The 21,151-nt window shown below is 40.3% G+C and overlaps 1 pseudogene; it reads left to right on the top strand.

The window, feature by feature from the left end:
• Positions 1-11,953: 11,953 nt before the first annotated feature.
• Positions 11,954-15,996, top strand: LOC148147452 (putative G protein-coupled receptor 139; annotated as a pseudogene).
• The last annotated feature ends 5,155 nt before the right edge of the window (positions 15,997-21,151 follow it).

The following is a 21,151-nucleotide window of genomic DNA, read 5'->3' as shown; positions in this document are numbered from 1 at the left end:
GCCAACCAGGTAATGAGTGACAGTTTTAGAGAGAACACAGTTTCCCCGAGACAGGATTACAATTGCCAGTAGATTACCTGCAAATAAAGAAAGGTGAGAGTTACTGGCTAAGTTTAAATTACAACTTTGGCTGTTTAGCAGGAGAACCTGTAGCTAATCAGGATGGAGGACACCAGAAGAATAACTCGAAATGTATGCACTATCTCAGCTCATTCTTACATAATGAGGATTAAAAATACAGGTAGATATTTTACTTGCTGAATTGATGAATCTCATTAAAGTCAATAGATCTTTGAAGGATTTCAATGGACCTTTGTTTCCCATAATATTTGTTCTTGCTCTGTCGAAGTACCGAATATATAGCAAGGCATTGATAAGGTTCCACACAGTAGGCTATTGCATAAAATACAGAGTTGCAGGATTGAAGGTGATTTAGCGGTTTGGATAAGAAATTGGTGAGCTGAAAGAAGACAGAGGGTGGTGGATGATAGGAAACCTTCATCCTGGAGCTCAGTTACCAGTGGTGTACCACAAGGATCTGTTTTGGGTCATTGCTGTTTGTTATTTGTATAAAAGATCTGGAGGTGGGCGTAGAAGAATGGGTTAGTAAATTTGCGGATGACACTAAAGTAGGCAGATTTGCAGACAGTGCCAAAGGATATTATGAGTTACAGAGGGACAGAGATAAGATGCAGAACTGGGCTGAGAAGTGCCAAATGGAGTTTAATGCGGAAAAGTGTGAGCTAGTTCATTTTGGAAGAAGTAACAGGAATACAGATTACTGGGCTAATAGTAAAATTCTTGGCAGTGTAGATGAACAGAGAGATCTTGGTGTCTAGGTGCATAAATCCCTGAAAGTTTCCACCCAGGTTGATAGGTTTGTTAAGAAGGCATATGGCGTGTTGGTGTTTATTGTTAGAGGGATTGAGTTTCAGAGCCACGAGGTCATGCTTCAGCTGTACAAGGCACTGGTAAGGAAGTACCTGGAGTGTTGAGTACAGTTCTGGTCACCACATTATTAGAAGGATATGGAAGCTTTGGAAAGGGTTCAGAGGAGATTTATACGAGGATGTTGCCTGGTATGGAAGGAAGGTCTTACGAGGAAAGCCTGAGCGAACTATGGCTGTTTTCATTGGAGAGAAAAAGGGTGAGAGAAGACTAAATCGAGACATATAAGATAATCAGAGGATGAGATAGGGTAGATAGTGAGAGCCTTTTTCTCAGATGGTGAAAGCTAACATGAGGGGACATAACTTTAAATTAATGGGTGATAGATTTAGAACAGAAATCAGGAGTAGTTTCTTTACTCAGAGAGTAATAGGGGCTTGGAATGCCATGCCCGCAAGAGCGGGAGACTTGCGGACATTAAGGCCATTTAAATGGGCATTGGATATACATTTGGACAATAATGGAACAGTGTAGGTTGGATGGGCATCAGATTAATTTCACGGGTCAGCGCAACATTGAGGGCCAAAGGGCCTGTACAAAGCTGTAACGTTCTATGTTCTATATGTTACCAGTTACAAATGACATCGCGTGTATCTGAGAAAATAGTAAGCATCTGTCCATACACTTTCTGATCTATTTGCATGGTTGATTGCACCATTGTATCTCCCAATGATTGATCTTTAGGTGATATTGTCAGAGAACAAGGAATTAGTTTCCACATGTGCAATTAGATTAGATTACTTACAGTGTGGAAACAGGCCCTTCGGCCCAACAAGTCCACACCAACCCGCGGAAACGCAACCCACCCATACCCCTACATTTACCCCTTACCTAACACTACGGGAAATTTAGCATGGCCAATTCACCTGACCTGCACATCTTTGGACTGTGGGAGGAAACCGGAGCACCCGGAGGAAACCCACGCAGACACGAGGAGAATGTGCAAACTCCACACAGTCAGTCGCCTGAGGCGGGAATTGAACCCGGGTCTCTGGTGCTGTGAGGCAGCAGTGCTAACCACTGTGCCACCGTGCCGCCCGCAATGTTAATATCTCCACTATTGATAAATTATCTTACCACATATCTGGCATCCCATTATGATAAGGCAGCAATTTGCTCACTTACATGTGGAGAAGGTTGTTCCCATTATTTTTGAGCCTTCCTCCAGTATCAGTTCTCTAGCTGATTGTGCTGTAACTATGCCTGGCAAGAGTGTGAGATTCACCCAATCTGCACCATTGGGCTCACATTTTTCCCTTGTATTAGTTTCTGATTGCCAATTTCTGCTATTAATTGACCTTCTATTCAAAGTCTGTGAGACCATGTGGCTCTATTCCAGTTTCATACAATCAGAGAGATCTATAGAACAGAAAAAATAAACATTGAGTCCACGTCACTCAAAAACAACACTGAATGATTCCAGTCGCATCATCTGTTGCTAAAACCCTCATCCTTGCCCTGGTGAAAACAGAACGTCCTGGAAATGCTGAGCTTGTGCAGAAACATTTCCATGGAGAGAATCCAAGCTAACATTTCATGTTAAATCTGACCCCTGTTCAGAACTGAAGGAAGTTAGAAATGGTATAAGGTTTTTCCTTGAAAAGGTCTGAGAAAATTGAGTCCATTCTGCATTCAACAGCTTTTATTGTGCATCATTCTCATTTTGGGACTACCTGCACTCAGAAATGATCATCTCGACTTTATTTATCATAAGTGAACAAATAGAAATCACCAACATCATTCAAGATCAAAGAGAAACAATTTGTCAATTTCTCACATTATTTAGTTTTGAGACAAATCCTTAGAAGCAGCAGATGATAGACTTCTTTGGGAGAACGAGTTCTCAGAACACAGCAAAAGTTTCAGTCATCAGTTCATATCCACAAAGTGGTGCCATCGATTTTTCTGAAGTCCCAGCTGATTCCCTTGATTCCATGATTCTATGATATGGTGTGTCCTGCATGCATTTTGCAACTTGCTTCATGGTTCCTTTTCTCGTGTAGCTATTTTAAGGAATTCTTTTTCTTGCCAATGTTAACATTTTTGCATCTTCTCATCTATGTCAATCACTACTCCACACCCCTACCTGCTCATTCAGAAAGATTCCTGATGAAGGGCTTTTGCCCAAAACGTCGATTTCCCTGCTCCTCGGATGCTGCCTGACCTGCTATGCTTTTCCAGCACCACTCTGATCCAAACAGAAAGTAAGGAGGCATGGGAAACATGGAAATCTGGCTGTCTGAAGACAGAGGGTAGTGGTGGATGGAAGGTATTCAGCCTGGAGCTTGGTGACCAGTGGCGTTCCACAGGGCTCAGTTCTGGACCTCTGCTCTTTGTGATTTTTATAAATGACTTGGATCAGGAAGTGAAAGGGTGGGTTAATAAGTTTGTCTATGGCCCGATTGTTGGTGGACTGGTAGATAGTGTGGAGGGCTGTTGTAGTTTGCGACAGAACATTGACAGGATGCAGAACTGGGCTAATAAGTGGCAGATGGGATTCAACCTGGAAAAGTGTGAAGTGATTCTCTTTGTAAGGTCAATTTTGAATGCAGATTGCAGGGTTAAAGACAGGATTCTTGGTACTGTGGATGAACAGAGGGACTTTGCGGGCTATGTTCATAGATTCCTCAAAGCTGCCACCAAAGTTGCTAGGTTTGTTAAGAAGGCTTACGGTGTATTGGCTTTCTTTAACAGAAGGTTAAGTTTAAGAGCCATGATGTTATGCTACAGCTCTGTAGAGCCCTGGTTAGACCACACTTGGAATATTGTGTTCAGTCTGGTTGCCTTGTTATAGGAAGGATGTGGAAACTTCAGAGAGGGTGCAGAGGAGATTTACCAGGATGCTACCTGGACTGGAGTGCATGTCTTCTGAAGAAAGGTTGAGAGAGCTTGAGCTTTCCTCATTGGATGAAAAAAGGATGAGAGGTGACTTTATAGAGGTGTACAAGATGATGAAAGTTAAAAATCACACAACACCAGGTTATAGTCCAACAGGTTTAATTGGAAGCACGCTAGCTTTCGGAGCGTCGCTCCTTCATCAGGTGATGGTGGAGGGTTCAATCCTAACACAGAATTTATAGCAAAAATTTACAGTGTGATGTAACTGAAATTATACATTGAAAAAGATATTGTCTGTTAAGTCTTTCATCTTTTTGAATGCCACGATTCTTTCAATTCTTTCAAGTGTAAATCACAAAACATTTTTTAAAAAGTTGCATTCTCAAGTTAGCTGTTAGCAATGGTGATAGCTAGACAATATGTTGAAGGTGTTAGCCCCCTGTGTTCTCTGTCTATGCCATGATGTTTAGATTGAAATAATGGAGTTCTACATAAATGCATGCAGTTTTTGATCAAAGTACAATGTAACCCTGCAAGTACAAATTCACCCCACAAAATATATGTGTGCATTGTGGGTCTTTGTCTGTGTGTGTGCGTGTGTCTGTCTGTCTGTCTGAAAGCTCGTGTGAATGCTGTCTGAAAGCTGCTCTGAAAGCTAGTGTGCTTCCAATTAAACCTGTTGGACTATAACCTGGTGTTGTGTGATTTTTAACTTTGTACACCCCAGTCCAAAACCGGCATCTCCAAAAGATGATGAGAGGCACAGATAGCTGGATAGCTGGCGGCTCTTTCCCAGGGCAGAAATGGCTATCACGAGGGAGTATAATATTAAGGTGATTGGATGAAGGTTTAGGGGAGAAGTCAGAGGTCGGTTTTTTTACTCAGAAAGTAGTGGGTGCATGGAATGCAATGCCAGCAGTGGTAGTAGAGTCAGATACATTAAGGACATTGAAGCCACTCTTGGATAGACACATGGATAATAGTACAATGAAGGGTTAGTAGTTTAGCCTGATCTTAGCATAGGAGAAAAGGCCGGCGCAACGTTAAGGGCTGAATAAACTGTAATGTGCTGTACTGTTCTATGTTCTACGTTCTACTTTGACCTATTATGTCTCCAGGGCAGTAGCAGAGTGAATTCCTGGCAAGACCAACTGTATTTGTCCTTTTTAGAATCCTACTAGTTCCATTGAATCTAATTACAGGTAATCAAATTATGTATAAGAACATTTAATATTTGCAGAAGGGACTCACATTCAATATTGAATATTTTTTCCTTAATATCCTGGCAGGGACAATGGTTGAGCCAATTCATGTTTTGCTGCTAAGCTGTAAAAGTCATATTACTTTATGTTGTGTAAGGCCATTAATTTGCACTTCATGTTTAGTATTAACCAGACATATGTGTGCAATTCATGATACCTCAATCTATTTCACAGAGAACTGGAAATTAAAGAGTTATGCGGTTTTATGTTGTACCAAGTTTTGTCTGTTAAAAGCAAATTGATTCAGAGATCCAAAGAGCTATTAATAAGCTTTGGAAAATGTAAGTATGGAGGTATTCTTTCACAAGCATCCCCTGCCCCACTGCTGCTTCCAACAAAATGGAAATGACAGATTCTGTGAGTGGGAGTTGCTTCTCCGATCTCTCGAATTTAGAATTTATTGACATCTGTATTTTTGCAAAGAAAAGAATGAAAAGTGTTCTATGTTGCCCTGCCATAGTGTCTATATTAATGAAAGAAATCACAGTAAAATCATAACTTACAGAATTAAGGAAGTACTAGACAATCTTCATCAAAGTCCATTTAAACACACTCTCTTTCTGTCAAAAATGTCTTCACACAAGCAGATAAAAGCCCTGATTTCATTTACCCATTACCTTTGATTCCTTTATTTCTAAGAATTATAAGAAGCTCCTTGAAAACGAGCAGTGTTTTGGCCTCAATTGTTATATATGACAGTTAATTCCACAGGCTCATTATTCTCTGGGTGAAGAAGTTTCTCCTGTCTCGGTCCTAAATAATTTATTCCATATCCAGAATGTGAGCCCTGGTTCTGGGAACATCCTTCCTGTACTTATGTTCTCTAGTCCTGTTCATATTTTAAAGGTTTCTGTTACATCCTTCCTTATTCTTCTCAAATCCAGTAAATACAGCCCTAACCAATCCAGTGCTGGTATCTCAGGAATCACCCTGGTAAATCTTTATTGTACTCCTTCAAAAGCCAGAACAGAAGAAAACACAGAATTAGTTAGGTGTTTTGGGTATTATTTTCACAGCATGGGATTCAGGTAGCAAGAATCACCACTGGTGCTGAGTGCAAAGACAGGGCACACAAGTGGTTAGATCTAGTGGAATAAAGATAGCAGCGGGATTTGTGAAGCTTTAGGTCATAACAAAGATTAGATTAGATTACTTACAGTGTGGAAATAGACCCTTCGGCCCAACAAGTCCACACGGACCCTCTGAAGAACAACCCACCCAGACCCATTCCTCTACATTTACCCCTCGACCTAACACTACGGGCAATTAAGCATGGCCAATTCACCTAACCTGCACATCTTTGGACTGTGGGAGGAAACCGGAGCACCTGGAGGAAATCCACGCAGACACGGGGAGAATGTGCAAACTCCACACAGACAGTTGCCTGAGGCGGGAATGGAACCCAGGTTTCTAGCGGTGTGAAGCAACAGTGCTAATCATTGTGCCACCGTGCCGCCCAAGATAAGGATGAGTTGAGACAACAAAATTATTTCAAAAGAAAAATAAGAAATTTTATTTGGTGGTGTTGGTGAAATCGGAAGCTGATCTACGTTAATAAGCAGAGGGTAACGTTTGAATAGGATATAGGTGTATGATATGAAATGGGATGCATGGTAGTAGAGATGATGAATATATAGCAGTTCAGGACAGACACTCCAGAGCATAGCGCCTGGGAAACTGATGAGTGTCCATGATGGTGAAAGTGGGGATGTCCAAGAAGCTGGAGGTGAAACTGCATCAGTATATATTGGAGAACAATCAGGCTGGTGGACCTTACTGAAATAGGAAGGGACAATGTCATAAAGGCCTTGGAAACACAAATGAAAATATTGAAATCCAGGCTTTACTGGAACCATTGTTGGCAAACTAATGCGGGAATAATGGCAGCTCATGCAAGCTAAAGTTTGGGGAATAGGAGACTGGGCAGAAGAACTTTAGAAACATGCATGAAAATTTCAATAGAAGATAGGCAGATTTAAAAGTAGAAGGTTGTGGAGGTGAGGATAAATGGTCTTTGTTATTGCACATGTCTGGGGTCAGGTACTCAATTCCAGCTCAAAGAAAAGGCTGTAGTTGTGGACATTTAACATGTACACAAAGAAGAGAGGTCCTGGTTGGAGAGATAAAGGGCAGTGAAGGTTGTAGAATTGACAGCTTCAGCCATCACAGCAGAACACACCTGTTCAATCCATTATGTCAGTGTCTATTTTATGGAACAAAGATCGAATTCTGCCCACTCTGCCTTCTTTCCCCTCAATCCTATAATTATCAAAAGCACTGTCAAATGTTCCTCCAATTCTCTTGCATTCTTCTATGCTTCTCTTACCCTTTATCATGCAGTTCCTTCCACATTGCAGCAACTTTCTGTGTGACTTTTCTTTTGCCAATTTGGGGTTTTTGGTGAAATTAGAAGATGATCTAAGTTAATGAGCAAAGGGTGATGTCCGAGTAGGACCTGTGTTTGCCAACAGTCGTTCCAGTAAAGTCTTGATTTCACTATTTTCAATTATGTCTCCAAGACCTCTATGACATTGTCCCTTCCTATTTCAGTAATGTCCACCAGCCTGATTGGTGTCCAATATACTGAATCTTAGCCTATGTCCTCTGATTACCAAAACATCTGCCATTGGTGAAAGTTTCTCCTGTATTTAATGCTGATTATTTAATAATCAGAATCTTGTTAACATTCCACTTAAACTTATATGCTCTGAAGAGATCTTCCTTACCTGCTGGTGCTGTTCTCTAAGTCATGTTTTCCCCCCCGATACTGTCCAATAACTCTTGCCTACTCTTTCCAAAGTTTTAAAACAATTTGTAAAATCTGGTGCACAGAATAATTACGCTAGGACATTACATGTGTTTTTATTTAGATCTGTTCACAGGACGTAGGTTTCGCTGGCTTGCCCAGCATGTATTGCTCATCCTTAATTGTACGGAAGGCTGTTCGGATTCAAGCACATTGCTTTTAGTCTAGTGTCACATGCAGGCAAAAGCAGCTAAGGACTGTAGGTTAGTAACAATCGACAATGCTTACATGATCACGAGCTTTTCTTTCATATTATTCCTGACCCTTTCTTTACTGGATTCAGATTTCACATGGTAGGATTTGAAACCACATCCTCAGAACATTAGCTTTGGGTTCTTGATTAGTAGTGGAGTGATAATACCACTGCTCCAGTACCTCCCTACAGCTGGCAAAGTATTCTTCTTATTTTCTCTTACCCTCTATTAAAAAGGCAATCTGATTTTATTACAAGATTCTCAACTTGCCCTATCAACTTCAATCATCGATTAACACGAATACATTTTTAAATCTCTATTTATATGCTAGCTTTAAAATTATTTTAACAGCTTTATATTTTCCTTTGTCATTCTTATCCCCAAACTAATGACATTATACATCACTGCATTATTTTATTGGCTGTGTGTTTGTCCATTTCCCCAGACTATCTATGAACCACTGAAATCTGACTTTAATCTCTTAATTCTTTTCATTTCCAATCTCAGTGATGCCTGCAAACTATTAAATAAAGACCTGTGTCTCTCAGATCATCACAAACACACTCTCAAAAGAGCAACACTGACTCCCAGAGGAAACCACTGTATACCTCGGAATGGTCTGAACAATTATCATTTAGTGTGCTCCTTGCTTTCTTTCCCATTTCCAAGTTCACATTGACACAGCATCGTCTCTTTAATTCCATCCACTTCAGTTTTGCCAATGAGCCATAAATCAGTCAAGTACTTTAGATATCCAACATTGCCACAATAAATAAACAAACCAGGAACTGTGTTACATTATCAACCTTAATTCTTACTTCTTCAGGAAATACGTTTGTCATCTGCCTATTTGCAAAGCATTGCACTTATTATTTACATCAGCCAAATTTTTTTCTAGAATATTCCTTCTCCATAAGTCTATAGTAAGTCACTCTCAGACTGGCTTGTACCTCCCCCAAATACAACAGTCTCACTTTCTTTTTTATTCATTTATCTTCTAAGTATCTGCTGGATGAACAACAAGCTGAAGTTCAGTCAGCTTATAACATCAAGAATCCCACTGCGTTTCTCCATGACCATTATAAGTGCTCAAATTACTTTAAGTGAGTGATATACAGACAGTATATGTTCACTGAAACATAATACAGATCATGAAGAGAATGATCAGATGATGAAGGTATCAGGTACATTGACAAATTAACAGGGTATCTTAAGGTCAACAGCATTGGGCAAAGTTTTCTGTTCAGTCGCCCAACTCTTTTTCAGGTTAATTCACACAAAATGGTCAAAATATTGCAAAGCACAAATTACGAAAAGTGAAAAGACAATTTCTGCAAATCTTTTGTCTGTCTAAAAAAATTTGAAATGTTCCCAGATTCAATAAATCAATGAGCTTTTCAGTTATACTCAATTATTTAGAATAGTGTTACAGACGACGTGCACCATTACATCAGAAGCTGTTTGATCTAGTAATCAAATTGCACAACATTATAACTTAATCACATTGTTATTAATAAATATGTCAAGCAACATCATAAATATATGTGTGTATGTTTTGAAAGTATCATATTGCAATGCCAGATTGTGATGAGGTTGTTTTCAGAGACATTGAACTGATTTCAACAAACAGTGAAAGAAAAGATACACTGCTCACAACCAGCATAACTTTGAACATAATTTGCACATAGATTATGGATTGTGCTAAAACAAAAAAAAGGCTATATCACAAAGATGAACTGAAATTAGTAACTTACTGGAAACTGCGACAGCCCCGAACACAGGATAGTAAATGACCTCAACATCAGCTCGTGTAGGTAGTGCAGTGACAGGATATTTCATTTTCTGTATAAAGCAAAGGCTGCAACATTTACTTGGAACTGGGATCATCTCAGGATGTATTTATGTTTGCAAATCAAATCCTCCAGGGAAACAGGTTGGATGATCCTTGATGTTACTTACAGTAATTTGAATGAACAGATCTGAGAAGCAAAGGGGATTTAAAAACATAGTCGTGTAGAAATTATCGCAGTAACATAGAGAAGGGTTCCCAGAGGAATGCAAAGCAAACTGAAATACATGCCGACAATAGTATCAAAACAAAAATTAGGAGCAGGAGAAGGCCATTCTCCACCCCTTGGTTCTGTTCCATTGTTTGATGAGATCACATCTGATCTCTGTGTACTGACACCCTAGAGTCTTTTTCAATTCCAGTCCACTGACTCAGAATGACCTTTACTTAATGAGTCTACTTCCACTATTCTCTGGAGAAGATAATACCATATACTAATGACCTTCTGAGAGGGAGGAAGGGAGAGCTCCTTAGGTTCACCTTGAACAGAAGATCTCTTCTTCCTAATCTGTATTATCTAGTTTAAGTCTCTCCTATATTCTCACAGGATAATAAGATCACCTCTCAGTCACCTGCCCAGAAATGGTCTCAGCAATGCCATGTATAACTGCATTAACATTTCCTTACTTTTATATTCCATGCAACTTGACTTTCAGAATCATCAATTAATCATCATAATCTTCATAAAGATGGAGGGTGATGTGGTTGATTCTGAGACGAGCGGCCTCAAACTAAGAGAGAAAATCGCAATACTGTGGGTGTGCGAGCTGTCTATGACGAATTATAGAACGTTACTGAAGGGGGTGATAGTGGATAAGCAATGTCAAACATTTAAAGACTGCATTGAGGAGCTGCAAATATTGATCATTCCCGTCTAGTACATAAACAAAATGGAAAAGCAGGGTGATGTGGTTGATTCTGAGACGAGCGGCCTCAAACTAAGAGAGAAAATCGCAATACTGTGGGTGTGCGAGCTGTCTATGACGAATTATAGAACGTTACTGAAGGGGGTGATAGTGGATAAGCAATGTCAAACATTTAAAGACTGCATTGAGGAGCTGCAAATATTGATCATTCCCGTCTAGTACATAAACAAAATGGAAAAGCATGGCTAACAAGTGAAGTTAGGGATGAAGAGTTATCCAGACTCAAAATGTTAGCTTGCTCTCTGTCCATGGATGTTGCCTGGTCCATTGTGATTTCCAGCATGTTTTGTTTCAAGGGAGATTAGGGATATTATTAGATTCAAGGAAACAGCATGCAACTTGACCAAAAAGAGCAGCAGACCTGAGGACTGGGCTCAGTTTAGATTTCAGCAAAGAAGGACAAAAGGATCGGCTGAGAAGGTTAAAGACAGTATACAAGCACGCTTTGGGAAATGTGCAAATCGACTGTAAAAGCTTCGATGTGTTTGTGAAGAGAAAAAGAGAAGAGAAAAGAAATGTAGGTTCCTTACAGTCTGCAATGGGAAAGTTATAATGCAGGAGAAGGAGATGGCAGACCAATTGAATATATATTTTGCTTCTATCTTCACAAAAGAGGACATAGATCATGTCCCAAAATGTTAGGAAACAAGAATGTCTAATGAAAACGAAGAGCTAAAGGAAATTAGAATCTGAAGAGAAATAGTGTTGGTGAAATTAGTGGGATTAACTCCCCAGGGCCTGATAATTTACATCAAAGAGTACTAAAGGAAGTGGCCCCAGAAATGATGAATGCGTTGCTGGTCAGCTTTCATGATTCAGTAAACTCTGGGACAGTTTCAATGAATTGGAGGATGGCTCATGTAATACCACTATATAAAATGAAGATTAATAGTCGGGTAAATTCTTGAACCTATGAGAGAAGATTGAATAGCAGAACACTTGGAGACCAAAGAAAATGTTGATAAAAACGAGAAACCACAGGTTCAACTAGTTTGGGCTAGGTTTGTTAAAAGAACAATGACTAATATCAGTGACTATCCAGCCAAATTACACACCTGGGGGACTTTATTGTGCGTATAAATGATTTTCTCAGTTCCAGATAAGCTTGGGATAATCACTTTCCACTGAGTATGAAATATCCACTCAGTTTGCTTCCAACAGTTGCTGATGTTGAATTCATTTATTGCCCTGTACTTGGGTCTATTGTACTGTCCAGTAAGTTATTAATACCTGTTCAGCATTGTGAAATCAGCCAAATGTTACAAAATGCAGCTGCAAATTGTGCTCAAAAATGTGTTAGAATATAAAACCGTGTCTTGTTATGTTTTCATGAAAATTATTTGCTTGTCTCTTGAGCATAAAATCTATCCTGACCAGGCAGTATGCTGGTTTTAAAAATGTATTGCCCTTGGTAAATGAATTGTTGACCATTTTGGGATATTTATGACTACAAAATCATAATGTTTTGTTTTAACTAAATTAACACGGTGCTTATCCCAAAATATAATTGTTAGAATGCTAAGTGATGCATTTAATGCCTTTGTACAACCGGATTTTAAATAAATGAAAATGATTTTAAATGGTATTACAAAGCTATGTGCTAGTTAAGCTGATATTCATGGGAGCAGTGCACCAGTGGCTGTCTGAACACTGAGAAAGCTGAGTGCACTGAGTATGACTGTTTGATTTTCAGTCTGGGGAAGGTATATTACTGATTGTGATTAGTATTGAGACCAAAACTCTGCCTGAATAAATTGAATTCAAATGGTCTTCGGTAGATAAAAAGGGATCAGCTAACTGGAAACAAATTGTAGAATGTTAGAATCACTCCTGGATGGTGAGAACTGAATGTAAATATAAAATACATTTTGAAGATGGGAAACAAATTGAGAAGACTGGAAATAAGGCACTTGTTTTTCTTGGCTTAGTTATAGCAGAATAGAGTGAATAAGTGAAGAAGGTTTACTAATTTACAAAAATAAGTGAAAAACACTGAAAAAGAAGTGCTGTCAATTATGCTGGTTTCCTTAGTTCATTAAATAATAAGTTTATTAATCATCAGGATCAATTCAAATCGATCCAGGTATGTCACAGAAATAAGGATGGTAACTGCTGAGTAAACAGCCAAACGTTCTCAATCTTCTTTAAATACACAGTTGGCACCTGAAGCCTGGTGGGTCCGGGAAGGAAACCAATGCTATTGGCATCACACTGCATTGAAAATAAAAACAGCCCTCCAGACATTCACACGAACTGACTCTCAGCCAAGCAGATGCATATATTCCAGTCTCATTCAATAAATTATGATATTAATCTGAGAAATTACAATCCGTGCTGTTAGTTTATCATGCGATCAAAAACAGTGGTGAAATTGTCAGTGGTGAGTATGGTCTGACGTTCTGAAGGAAATCTGGAAAAAGCAACTTGCATTTGATAGCTTTGAGTGGGATAAATGAAAAGTCACTGATACAAGACATGTGTAACCATGTATATAATATAATAACAGAAAATAACTATGTATGTACAGGATGCTGTTTCTGACCAAATCAAGATGGACTACAATGCAGTCACAGATCCAACTGGAGAACATATCAGTTGGGTATCAGGTGGTGTAGGAGGTAGGTTTCCATGTAGGCAACATTTTAGATAGATTTAGGAGTAGGGTGCCAAGTAAGCAGGGTGCAAGGTGTGTACAGGGCAGGGTACCAGGTAGGTTTTACAGGTACACAGAGGGTAGGGTGGCTATTGGGGTGCAAGGTAAGTAATGTGCCAGCTTAGGTAGAGAGGGCTGTGACTGATAGCTCGGAGGATTTGGTAAAAATGATGAGGAAGGAGGTGTCAGGTGCCAATGGAGTGGTGATGTGGTGTCGCGTCTGGAGTAAGGGCTTGCTGGCTCTGGTGGTAGGGGGTTGCTAAGTATCAAGTTGGCAAAGGGGTGCTAATATGCATTAGGTCCAGGAATGTACAGGAGATATTGGATAAGGCAGCAGGGTAGGGTGGGAATCATATCTCAGCGGCTATGGGAACTGTGTCTTGAATTTGTCAGTGTGCTGGATCGCAGAGCTAAGAGGGTAGGTGTAGACCCAAGCTCTTGAGTTTCGCCAGGTGTCTGTGTGGGTGTGTGTGTGGGGGGGTGCGTGTGTGTGTGTGTCATTGTTGGAGAAATATGTGGAAATGGAGCAGTTGTGGATGTGTGTTGTAATTTGTGAATTCAGATGATTAGTTTGCTCAGAAGTCAGATGAGGTATTCATTAGTCTGTTTCCTGAATTACTGCTCACTTAGTTGCAACAGAATCACCTAAATTCCTCAAGATTAACTAATCCTTTTAGGGCATTCCAGGAATGTAGGGATTTCCAGTGGAAACTTCAGTCTCTAAGTCTGCTTCCCTGGGGTCCCAGGTCCCAAACTGCAACTCCCATCCACACTTTAGAAACAATTACCAAAGGTAAATCCAGGACAAAAATGTAGCATTCCTGGATAAAGAAATTATAATTGTGCACGTTTGATCCAATTTAATGTTTAAAAGACATTTGGATAAGGACACGAAAGGCTTAGAAGAATATGGACCAGGAGTAGGCAGATAGAACTTGTTTAGTTTGGAATTATGTTCAGTATGTACTGATTAGACCAAGGGGTATGTTTCTTTTCTGTATGACTGTATGACTATCTGACTCTAAATGGACCTTCTTGTCTTCATCCGTTTGATATCTGAAACCCTGTATAACATACAGATATTTCTAAAGATTTACTTTTCTCTCTTTTTTTTCTGTAATTCACTGTAAGCATTTTCATTTTTCCAACCAACAACGCAAATACAACAAAAAGACACCTTCACATACCATTTTTAATTAACATTAAAATTGTTGGTGGACGCAATCCTATCTTGCAGAACCAGTGGACATTCCAAAAGTGTCAGCCATTACCTCGTGGCCATGGCTGCAGCAGAACTTCAGGTTGTCATTACCAATATAATGTTGAGATAGTTTGTCATTTACTTTCCAGTTTCTTTCCTGGATATTACACCTGTCTGTAGTTTGGCAGAAATCCTCATGACTGGCACCACAGTCTGTTCAGTTTGGCTCACAGTTGCTTTCACCTTGGATCGATTTGTGGCTATTTGTTGTAAGAAGCTAAGAACAAAATATTGCACTGACAAAACGGCAGTTGTGGTTATTGGAACAGTGAGTGTGCTGAGCTGTTTGGAAAGCATTCAAATACAGAGCTAAATACATCTTCAGTAACCTGGAGTGGTTTTGCATCACAAAACCAGAATATTACACTTCAGTCTTCTGGACTGCATTTTCACTTCTCCATCGCTTTCTAACTCCTTTAGTACCATTCGTTTTGATAATTATATTTAATCTCCTGACAGTCAGACACATCTTCATGGCAAGTAAAGCCTGCAGGAGACTCCGGGTAGAAACTGAGAGAGAGGGTCACCATGACCCAGAGATGGAAAGGCGCAGAAAGTCCGTCATTTTACTCTTCACTATCTGAGGCAGTTTCATCCTTTTATGGCCGACCTATATTACATTTTTTGTCCATCAGTATACGATTCATTTCCACCTCCAACCACTATGGGTACAACTGGATACCTGCTCCAACAACTCAGTACTGCACAAATACTTGCATCCACATGATGACCCAGAGCCAGTGCCAAAAGCAGTTTGAAAACAATTGTGAAGTATCCTTTCAATTTAATTTTCAGAGCTAGCAAACTGATAAGGCTTCTCTTTTTTAAAAATGCCATTATTAAAATTCATTTTGGCCTTAACAGGAATATGTTTATTAAAAGTTTTTGCAAGAAGGAAAAATGTAATGGAGTAAGGCAGGAAGATCCCGACAGTCAGTCTCACCTTCATGGCAAATAAAACCCACAGGAGATTCTGGATGGAAACTGAGAGAGAGAGTCCCCACGACCCAGCAATGCCATTTCACTATCACAGGCAGTTTCATTGTGTTATGGATGAATAATGTTACATGTTTCAACCATCAGCGAATGCATTTGCCTATGACTTATATCCAACTTCACCTACTACTGGTTCCATTGGATTCCAGCTCTAGTTACTCTGTACTTGCATCTACACAGTGGCCCAGAGTCAGTTCCGAGAGCAGTTAAAGATAGTTGTGAAATATCCTTTCAGGTTGGTTGTCAGAGCTATCAAACTGTGAACACTTTTTTGTAATTTCTGCCATTATTCAGATTCATTTTGATCTTCTCGGAAAAGATTTATTAAAAGTTGTTGCAAGCAGGGAGTAGGCAAAGGAGTAAGGCAGTGAGTGAAAGGAATATCTTGATGCAGGCAGCATCGGTTAGAGGAGCAAGTGAGATTAGGACCCGAGGAAAATGTGTGTTCGTTCGAAGAGTGCAAATACAAGATCTGGATACAGGCTGCATTAGTCAGAGCAGTGAGTGGATGGAGGGCCGAGAAGTAATCACCATTAGTTATAAGCGCGAGCAAAAAGAGGGCCCATGGAATCATAGAGATCTCTCGCACAGTGAAAGGCAATTCAATCCATTGTGTCTGGACCAGTTAAAAACAACCACCTATTCTAAATCTATTTTTCAGCATTCAGCCCATAGCCTTGTGTGCCTTGGCAATGCAAGCGCACAACTAATTCCTTCATAACCGTGAGGAAGATTTCTGCCTGGATTGTGCTTCCATATTGTCTATTTCAGGCCCGTCCAGTCCAGTTTCACCAGCAGTAGAGCAGACCTATTCTGAGATAAATTTATGTCTGACATTTTAGGAACTAAAGCAATGGTTTGTTGGTGGATATCTTGCTTATTGATCTTCAAATCTCATGTAAAATATGAATAAAAGCAGTACAAACTAAGGTTTACGAGCAATAATAATGATTATTGATAGCAATATTGGCTGATAATAATTCATAAACTGTATGCTTATCTTACTGAAAATGAGTGAAGTTGATTGATTTCCTAAGTTTAAGCCATTATGTTAGTGATAATGATAAGAGGCATTAATTACTAAATTAGTTATTGAGAATTCAATGAAGTATGGAAGGCATGAGGCGTGTTATGATTGCGCAATGTATAATCTCCTGGGCAGCAGTGTGATCCTGAACAACGATGACTGTAGTAGTGTTAACAGTGGAATCGTTTCGGATCAGGGTTTAAGGACGCTGGCCAAACTAAACTTCCAAGAACACATCAGAGACGTGGGACGTTTACCAGCTAGGTCCAGTGACTGAATGTGCCCCCATTTAAACCCTGAAGAAAGACTTTATTTGGTGGTCATTCCCCACTGCATCTTAGTGTCAACACCTTAAGCTTTAGTGTGCCCCTCAGCACATAGCCCTGCACCTTGCAATGTGCCAGTCTGCAATACTTGGTTGCGGTCAACTCCTTGCTCTGGTTTCGGGCAGATGAAAGAGTATCTTTCGCTGAATTGATGGTCCTCCAGGCTCAGTCAATGTATGTCTTAGTATGTGTCCTGGTGAATAGATCTGAGAGCACAGAGTCCTGTGTCATAGAGCAGATTAGGATAATGCTCAACAAAATCCATGGTATCACTTTCCAGACTTCCTTTGCAAATGCACGTTATAGCGGGAAATGTGTGACGGCCTCGACCTCCCTGCAGCTGCTTAAAGGCCAGCATGTGCTGGTGAGAAAGTCATGAAGGATCTCACTTCTCACTAGCAGCCAAGCAATGTCTTGATGTTTGTTGGAAAGTTCTGAAGATGAGTCATTCTGTCAAATGACTTTGAAAGTCTGCTAATGGAACAACGCAACAAGATCCACCCTCTCCTTTTCCAGCAGGTTCTCAAGGATGCCGCACGCTGACCACTTCCTGATGGACATGTGGTCAAAGGTGTATTTTGCAAATTTCTTCAGAAAGGACAGGTGATACGGAAACGCTGAAGCCAGCCCATCCTTCACAATACTGGGCACCTTTTTGAACCTCAGTAATGAGTCACTCTTAGTGTTTTAGTACCGAGGGGGTACACACAGCTTGATGCTGCTGCAGCTCATGAAGGTGGCCATCAAGGTGAGGGCAGTGTTTGGAACATGCAGAGATTTGTACCTGGCATCCCTGTGGACCTGGTCCATCTTAGACCTCCAGATTAAGTGGAAGATAGCTTTGGTGACTGCAATGGCGCAGGTTCTGGGAATGGGGGTTCCTTTACTACCCTTTACACATCGATAGTTATTCATTTATTTTGGTCAAAGAAAGGGACAATTATTTTGAGTGGTTTTACTGGGCATTTACAATAACTATTTAAAATGAACCCGATTGAGTTTAATTTGGATGACGCAACTTGTTATCACCCAGTCATATTAGTACAACCTCCCAGAACAACAGAGCATATTTTGAGCACCAATTTTGTGAGAAGATGCAAATTCTGTTTTGATCCAGTGAATTGATGCAGCTGGCAGATGACTGATGTCAATGAGATACCAACAGAGACAGGCACAGGAGCCTGGACAGTCGGAGAATTCTGGCTCAAAGCGACAGACATGTCCAATGATTTAATCATACAACAGCATATTGCTAAACATGCAGCTGCATTTGTATAGCAAAAGCGTGAGTGTGGTTGGATGTCAGAGGAAGTAATTATAGAGGCAGAGAGTCATAAAGACATACAGGGTGGAAAAGACAGTTCAGCCCATCAAGCCTGCATCTACAGTAACTACCATTAAATGAGCGCTAATCGAAATTTCCCTGCATTTGTCCCACATTCTTAATTGTTATGATATTTCAAGTGCACATGCAAATATGTTTTAAAGATTGTAATGTTTTCAGCCTCCACTAATTTCCCAGGTAGTACTTTTTAGATTATCATGACCTGTGGAGTGAAAATGCTTTTTTTTCTGAAATCCCCCATGAATGTCCTGCCATTTACCCGAAAACTCAATCAAAGGGAACAGCTGCTCCCTGCTGCACCCGTTATAGTCTTATACATGTCAAACATGTTCCCCCAGCCTTCTCAACTCTGACAAAAGCAATCCAAGTCTATCTAGTGTCTCCTTATATCTCATGATTTGGAGGTGCCAGTGTTGGACTGGGGTGTACAAAGTTAAAAATCACACAACACCAGGTTACAGCCCAACAGGTTTAACTGGAAGCATTAGCTTTCAAAGCACAACCAACTGATGAAAGAAAAGTGCTCTGAAAGCTAGTGGATCCAAATAAACCTGTTGGACTATAAACTGGTGTTGTGTGATTTTTATCCTTATGTCTCAATTGTTACAACCCAGGCAATATTCTGATGAGCCTCCTCTGTATCCCATCAAGTGCAATCACACTCTTCTCAGTGAACGGAACGGCAGCTGTGACCTGTATCGACACTCTGTACCACTTCGACATTAACTCCTTGCTCTGACAGTGCCACAATTAATGGAAACAAGTATCCCGTATGCCTTAGAATATAGAACATAGAACAGTACTGCACTGTACAGCGCCTTTAGGCCTTGATGTTGTGCCGACCTTTTATCCAAATCTAAGATCAAAATAAACTACATACCCTTCATTTTACTATCATCTATGTGCCTATCCAAAACTCATTTAAACTTCCCTAATATCTCTGACTCTGCTACCACCACTGGCGGTGCATTCCACGCACCCCCCACGCTCTGTGTAAAGAACCTACCTCTGACATCTCCCCTCAACCTTCCTCCAATCACCTTAAAATTATGCCCCCTTGTGATAGCTTTTCCCCCCGGGAGAAAGTCTCTGACTATTCTCTCTATTCATGATCATCATCTTGTACATCCCTATCAGATTGCTCCTCATCCTTCTTTGCTCCAATGCAGCCTTAGCTCCCTCTTGGAGAAGATACTGAGGTACACATTTGGAAGAAAATGGACTAGTTAGTGACAGACAGCATTTTTTTTATGGGGAAAAGAGACAACATTGATTATTGATCAGGGAAGGGCTGTGTTTGTAGTTTATATGGACTTCAGTAGGCATATGGTAAAGTACCATGTGGCAGATTGGTACAAAAGCTAAAATCACATGGGATTTGGGGTAGGCTGGCTAGATAGAGACGAAACTGGCTTGTTCATAGAAAACAAAGGGTAGTGGAGGAAGAGTGATTTTCAGAATGGAGACTGGTCAGTAATGGTGCTCCACGGGGATCAGTCATAGATCCTCTGTCGTACATATAAATGATCTGGAAGAAAATGTGGGTAGTCTGATTTAAAAGTTTGCAGATGGCACAAAGATTCATCGAGTTGCTGATAGTGCAGACAATTATGAAAGGATACAAGAGAATATAGATAAATTGGCAATTGGGCACTGAAATGGCAGATGGAGTTTATTCCAGACAAATACAGGGAGATAGAATAGTGAAGAAGGCATTTGGTATGTTTTCCTTTATTGGTCAGAGTATTAAGTTTCAGGAGTTGGAAGATCATGTTGCGACTGTACAGGACATTGGTTAGGCCACTGTTGGAATATTGTGTGCAATTCTGGTCTCCTCCCTATCGGAAAGATGTGAAACTTGAAAGGGTTCAGAAAAGGTTTACAAGGATGTTGCCAGGATTTGAGCTATAAGGAGAGGTTGAATAGGCTGGGGCTGTTTTCCCTGGAGCATCAGAGGCTGAGGGGTGACCTTAAAGAAGTTTATAAAATCATAAGGGACATGCAAAGCATAAATAGGCAAAGTATTTTCCATGCATTGGGGGAGTACAGAATTGGAGGGTTTAGGTTTAGGTTGAGAGGGGATAAATATTAAAGAGACCTAAGGGGCAACATTTTCACGCAGAGGTTGGAACGTGAATTGGGAGAGGAATTGGTGGAGGCTTGTACAATTGTAACATTTAAAAGGCATCTGGATGGGTATATGAATAGGATGGTTTGGAGGGATATGGGCCGGGTGCTGGCAGGTGGGACTAGATTGGGTTGGGATATCTGGTCGGCATGGACGGGTTGGACTAAAGGGTCTGTTTCCATTTTGTACATTTCTATAAATCTATGACTCTATGATGCATTTTTGGAGGATCAAATTTAGGTGTAACCTATACTGAAAATGGCAGAACCCTTAGGAACATTAAAATACAGATAAATATGTGTATGCAGGTCCACAGTTCGCAAAAATGGCAACATAGGTAGCCAAGGTTATTGAAAAGGCATATGGCATGTTTACCTTCATCATCCAGGGCATGGAGTACAAGAGTTTGCAAACCATGTTTCAGCTGTATAAAGCCCTTGTTAAGCCATATTTGAAGTAATGTGTCCAGTTTTGCACTACCAGAAGGACGTCGAAGTCTTGGAGAGAGTGCAGAGAAGGTTCACCAAGATGTTGCCTGGTCTCGAGGGCATTGGCGACGAAGACGGGTGAAAGCAACTAAGATTGTTAAATC

This window comes from Chiloscyllium plagiosum, unplaced genomic scaffold (genome assembly GCF_037043375.1).
Source record: "Chiloscyllium plagiosum isolate Xiang-an unplaced genomic scaffold, Cpla_swu_hap1 HiC_scaffold_17, whole genome shotgun sequence".
In the NCBI taxonomy this organism is placed as follows: Eukaryota; Metazoa; Chordata; class Chondrichthyes; order Orectolobiformes; family Hemiscylliidae; genus Chiloscyllium; species Chiloscyllium plagiosum.
The sequence above is the reverse complement of the archived record's forward strand: the minus strand, read 5'-3'. Positions and strand labels throughout refer to the sequence as shown.